The sequence below is a fragment of the Moschus berezovskii genome, chromosome 2 (genome assembly GCF_049115385.1).
Source record: "Moschus berezovskii isolate FMDL1 chromosome 2, NW_MosBer_1.0, whole genome shotgun sequence".
Taxonomy (NCBI): domain Eukaryota; kingdom Metazoa; phylum Chordata; class Mammalia; order Artiodactyla; family Moschidae; genus Moschus; species Moschus berezovskii.
This window is the reverse complement of record NC_142461.1, coordinates 53,145,041-53,151,425: the sequence shown is the minus strand read 5'-3', so window position 1 is coordinate 53,151,425 and position 6,385 is coordinate 53,145,041.

Sequence of the window (6,385 nt, the reverse complement as noted above, 5' to 3'; positions counted from 1 at the left end):
CTTTTTAATATGCTATCTAGGCTGGTCATAACTTTCCTTCCAAGGAGTAAGCGTCTTTTAATTTCATGGCTGCAATCAGCATCTGCAGTGATTTTCGAGCCCCCAAAAATAAAGTCTGACACTGTTTCCACTGTTTCCCCATCTATTTCCCATGAAGTGATGGGACCAGATGCCATGATCTTCGTTTTCTGAATGTTGAGCTTCAAGCCAACCTTTTCACCCTCCTCTTTCACTTTCATCAAGAGGCCTTTGAGTTCCTCTTCACTTTCTGCCATAAGGGTGGTGTCATCTGCATATCTGAGATTATTGATATTTCTCCCGGCAATCTTGATTCCAGATTGTGCTTCTTCCAGCCCAGCGTTCCTCATGATGTACTCTGCATATAAGTTAAATAAGCAGGGTGACAATATACAACCTTGACATACTCCTTTTCCTATTTGGAACCAGTCTGTTGTTCCATGTCCAGTTCTAACTGTTGCTTCCTGACCTGCATACAGGTTTCTCAAGAGGCAGGTCAGGTGGTCTGGGATTCCCATCTCTTTCAGAATGTTCCACAGTTTATTGTGATCCACACAGTCAAAGGCTTTGAAATAGTCAATGAAGCAGAAATAGATGTTTTTCTGGAACTCTTTTGCTTTCTCCATGATCCAGCAGATGTTGGCAATTTGATCTCTGGTGCCTCTGCCTTTTCTAAAACCTGCTTGAACATCTGGAAGTTCACAGTTCACATATTGCTGAAGCCTGGCTTGGAGAATTTTGAGCATGACTTTACTAGCGTGTGAGATGAGTGCCATTGTGCGGTAGTTTGAGCATTCTTTGGCATTGGAATGAAGACTGACCTTTTCCATTCTTGTGGCCATTGCTGAGTTTTCCAAATTTGCTGGCATATTGAGTGCAGCACTTTCACAGCATCCTCTTTCCGGAATAGCTCAACTGGAATTCCATCACCTCCACTAGCTCTGTTCATAGTGATGCTCTCTAAGGCCCACTTGACTTAACATTCCAAGATATCTGGCTCCAGGTGAGTGATCATGCCATCATGATTATCTTCGTCGTGAAGATCTTTTTTGTACAGTTCTTCTGTGTATTCTTGCCACCTCTTCTTTATATCTTCCGCTTCTGTTAGGTCCATACCATTTCTGTCCTTTATTGAGCCCATGTTTGCATGAGATGTTCCCTTGATATCTCTAATTACTTACTAGTAATAAACTTGCTCTATGATTTTGAACAGCTGTTTTCCATCTATTAGATTCAGTCACATTATGCTAATTAAATAATTAGGTTTGAGTAGGTAGTTTCCCCCTTGGACAGCAAGGAGATCAAACGAGTCAATCTTAAGGAAGATCAATGCTGAATACTCACTGGAAGGACTGATGCTAAAGCTGAAGGTTCAGTATTTTGGTCAACAGACAATTCATTGGAACAGTCCCTGATGCTGGGAAAGATTGACAGCAGAAGGAGAAGAGGAGATTGAAAGCAGTAGCAAAAGATGAGATGACTGGACGTCATCACTGATGTAATGGACATGAACTCTGGCAAATTCCAGAAGATTGTGAGGGATAGGGTGGCCTGGCGTGCTGTAGTCCATGGGGTCGTAAAGAATCAGACATGACCAGGACTGAAGAACAACAGCAAGGTAGTTTCTGGGCTTTGCAAGTAGTGGTAGTGGTAAAGAACTCCACCTGCGAGTGCAGGGGACATAAGAGAAGCAAGTTCAGTCCCTGGGTTGGGAAGATTCCTTGCAGGAGGGTGTAGCAACTCATTCAAGCATTCTTGCCTGGAAAATCCCATGGAGAGAGGCACCTGATGGGCTACTGTCCACAGGGTCACAAAGAGTTGGACACAACTGAAGCAAAGAATTGATGCTTTTAAACTGTGGTGTTGGAGAAGACCCTTGAGAGTCCCTTGGGCTGCAAGGAGATCCAACAAATCCATCCTAAAGGAAATCAGTCCTGGGTGTTCATTGGAAGGACTGATTTGAAGCTGAAACTCCAATACTTTGGCCACCTAATGCAAAGAGCTGTCTCATTTGAAAAGACTCTGATGCCGGGAAAGATTGAAGGCAGGAGTAGAAGGGGACGACAGAGGATGAGATGGTTGGATGCCATCACCGACTCGATGGACATGGGTTTGGGTAGACTCCCGGAGTTGATGATGGACAGGGATGCCTGGCGTGTTGTGGTTCATGGGGTTGCAAAGAGTCGGACACGAATGAGTGACTGAACTGAACTGAACTGAAGCAACTTAGCATGCACGCAGGTAGTTTCATTCTGTTCAATGATTCTATGAAGTCCTATGACATAAACAGCATAGAATATCTAGGTTGAAAGTGAAAGTTGCTCAGTTGTGTAGGACTCTTTGCCTGCCAGGCTCCTCCGTCCATGGAATTCTCCAGGCCAGAATACTAAAATGGGTAGCCAGTTTCTTTCCCAGGGGATCTTCCCAAACCAGGGATTGAACCCAGGTCTCCTGAATTGCAGGCATATTCTTTACTATCTGAGCCACCAGGGAAGCAAGGAATACTGGAGTGGGTAACCTATCCCTTCACCAGCAGACCTTCCCAACCCAGGAATCAAATTGGAGTCTCCTGCATTGCAGGGGGATTCTTTACCAGCTGAGCTACCAGTTAGCCGATCACAATTCAGAAATTAACTGTCACAGGTTTCATATTTCTGTTTCACAGTGTTTTTTAAAAATGAGTTGGGTTTCTTGGTATTGAAATAATGCTGAGGCATGATTTTAGTGGATCTTATTTTAGTGATACTATTATTAGTAACCTATATTAACAAAATCTTTTCTCTACAAAATTTAATGTGTTTTCACTTGGAAAAAATCTTTATATAACATTAAAAATGTTAAGAACTCTTGATTAGAGACACAACTATTCAGTCATCTCTATCCATAATTTCTACAACTAAGAGTTATATATACAATTTCTGACAGATTCATTATCTAATAAACCAACCTCTCTTAGGAAATACTCAGATTTAATTTATTACTACCAAATTCAAACAACAATGATAATGATGTAGCTTCAGTTCTAAATATATTTTTTTTAAATTTTTGGCTTTGGAAAGCAATACCAGAGCCAAAATCCTCAGTTTTAATTATTCATTATTTTATGGTCAAAACTAAGAAAATTAATATATACTATCAGATCATAAAAATTATAGACTTGTATCTATCATTTAGATTATATTTTTGTTCATCTGAATGTAAAAGACCTTAAGCAGCAAGGTTTTTCTATTTGATTAATTCCCTAGAGAACATGGAAGCCTGAAAATCTTTTTTTGCACTACTGTAGAAAGCTGGGTATTTGGAATGAAGAACATGATTTGGTATAAAAAGATTTCTGAAATCACTCATTAAAAGAATAAGATAAGATATATTTTAAAATGTCTTTTGTTGAAAATATTCACCTAATTTATTCAGCTATATTTCTGAAGACAAAGTATTATTGTATTCTTCCATCCTTTATTTGTGTCTGCCCTCTGATGCCCCCTGGCAATACCTACCATCTTATTTGTGTTTCTCTTACCTTGGTCGTGGGATATTCACAGCTGCTCCAGCAAAGTGCAGCCGCTGCACCTTACCTTGGACAAGAGGTATCTCCTCAAGGCCACCCCTACTGACCTTGAACATGGAGTAGCTCCTCTCGGCCCTCCTGCACCCGTGCAACCACCGCCTCTTGGACGTTGGGTAGCTCCTCTTGGCTGCCGGCCCTGGCCTCGGGCGTGGGGTAGCTCTTCTTGGCCACGTTTCTGCGCATGGTCGGCTGCACTGGAGTTGGCGTCCCACATCTGCGTGGCTGGAGCTGGCATCATAGGGCAGACACACTGAAATCATAATCACAGAAAACTAGTCAATCTGATCACATGGACCACAGGCCTGTCTAACTCAATGAAACTAAGCCATGCCGTGTGGGGCCACCCAAAACGGGCGGGTCATGGTGGAGAGGTCTGACAGAATGTGGTCCATTGGAGAAGGGAATGGCAAACCACTTCAGTATACTTGCCTTGAGAACCCCATGAACAGTATCAAAAGGCAAAATGATAGGATACTGAATGAAGAATTCCCCAGGTCGGTAGGTGCCCAGTATGCTACTGGAGATTAGTGGAGAAATAACTCCAGAAAGAAGGAAGGGATGGAGCCAAAGAAAAACCAATACCCAGTTGTGGATGTGACTGGTGATAGAAGCAAGGTCCAATGCTGTAAAGAGCAATATTGCATAGGAACCTGGAATGTTAGGTCCATGAATCAAGGCAAATTGGAAGCGGTCAAACAGGAGATGGCAAGAGTGAACATCAACATTCGAGGAATCAGTGAACTAAAATGGGCTGGAATGGGTGAATTTAACTCACATGACCATTATATCTACTATATAGATAGTAGATAACAGCAATCACTTAGAAGAAATGGAGTAGCCATCATGGTCAAAAAAAGAGTCCGAAATACAGTACTTGGATGCAATCTTAAAAATGACAGAATGATTTCTGTTTGTTTCCAAGGCAAACCATTCAATATTACAGTAATCCAAGCCTATGTGCCAAACAGTAAAGCTGAAGAAGCCGAAGTTGAACGGTCCCATGAAGACCTACAAGACCTTTTAGCACTAACACCCAAAAAAGATGTCCTTTTCATAATAGGGGACAGGAATGTAAAAGTAGGAAGCCAAGAAACACCTGGAGTAACAGGCAAATTTGGTCTTGGAGTACAGAATGAAGCGGAGTAAAGGCTTATAGTGTTTTGCCAAGAGAACACACTGGTCATAGCAAACACCCTCTTCCAACAACACAAGAGAAGACTCTACACATGGACATCACCAGATGGTCAACACCAAAATGAGATTGATTACAGCCAAAGGTGGAGAAGCTTTATACAGACAGCAAAAACAAGACCAGGAGCTGACTGTGGCTCAGATCATGAACTCCTTATTGCCAAATTCAGATTTAAATTGAAGAAAGTAGGGAAAACCACTAGACCATTCAGATATGACCTAAATCAAATCCCTTATGATTATACAGTGGAAGTGAGGAATAGATTTAAGGGACTAGATTTGATAGATAGAGTGCCTGATGAACTCTGGACGGAGGTTCATGACATTGTACAGGAGACAGGGACCAAGACCATCCGCATGGAAAAGAAATGCAAAAAAGCAAAATGGCTGTCTGAGGAGGCCTTACAAATAGCTGTAAAAAGAAGAGAAGTGAAAATCAAAGGAGAAAAGGAAAGATATAAGCATCTGAATGCAGAGTTCCAAAGAATAGCAAGGAGAGATAAGAAAGCCTTTCTCAGCAATCAATGCAAAGAAATAGAGGAAAACAACAGAATAGGAAAAACAAGAGATCTCTTCAAGAAAATTAGAGATACCAAGGGAACATTTCATGCAAAGATGGGCTTGTTAAAGGACAGAAATTGTATGGACCTAACAGAAGAGGAAGATATTAAGAAGAGGTGGCAAGAATACACAGAAGAACTGTACAAAAAAGATCTTCACGACGAAGATAATCACGATTGCATGATCACTCACCTGGAGCCAGATATCTTGGAATGTTAAGTCAAGTGGGCCTTAGAGAGCATCACTATGAACAGAGCTAGTGGAGGTGATGGAATTCCAGTTGAGCTATTCTGGAAAGAGGATGCTGTGAAAGTGCTGCACTCAATATACCAGCAAATTTGGAAAACTCAGCAGTGGCCACAGGACTGGAAAAGGTCAGTCTTCATTCCAATCCCAAAGAAAGGCAATGCCAAAGAATGCTCAAACTACCACACAATTGCACTCATCTCACACGCTAGTAAAGTCATGCTCAAAATTCTCCAAGCCAGGTTTCAACAATATGTGAACCATGAACTTCCAGATGTCAAGCAGGTTTTAGAAAAGGCAGAGGCACCAGAGATCAAATTGCCAACATCTACTGGATCATGGAGAAAGCAAGAGAGTTCCAGAAGAGCATCTATTTCTGCTTCATTGACTATGCCAAAGCCTTTGACTGTGTGGATCGCAATAAACTGTGGAAAATTCTGAAAGAGATGGGAATCCCAGACCACCTGACCTGCCTCTTGAGAAACCTGTATGCAGTTCAGGAAACAACAGTCAGAACTGGACATGGAACAACAGACTGGTTCCAAATAGGAAAAGGAGTATGTCAAGGTTGTATATTGTCACCCTGCTTATTTAACTTATATGCAGAGTACATCATGAGGAACACTGGGCTGAAGAAGAAGCACAATCTGGAATCAAGATTGCCGGGAGAAATATCAATACCTCAGATATGCAGATGACACCACCCTTATGGCAGAAAGTGAAGAGGAACTCAAAAGCCTCTTGATGAAAGTGAAAGAGAAGAGTGAAAATGTTGGCTTGAAGCTCAACATTCAGAAAACG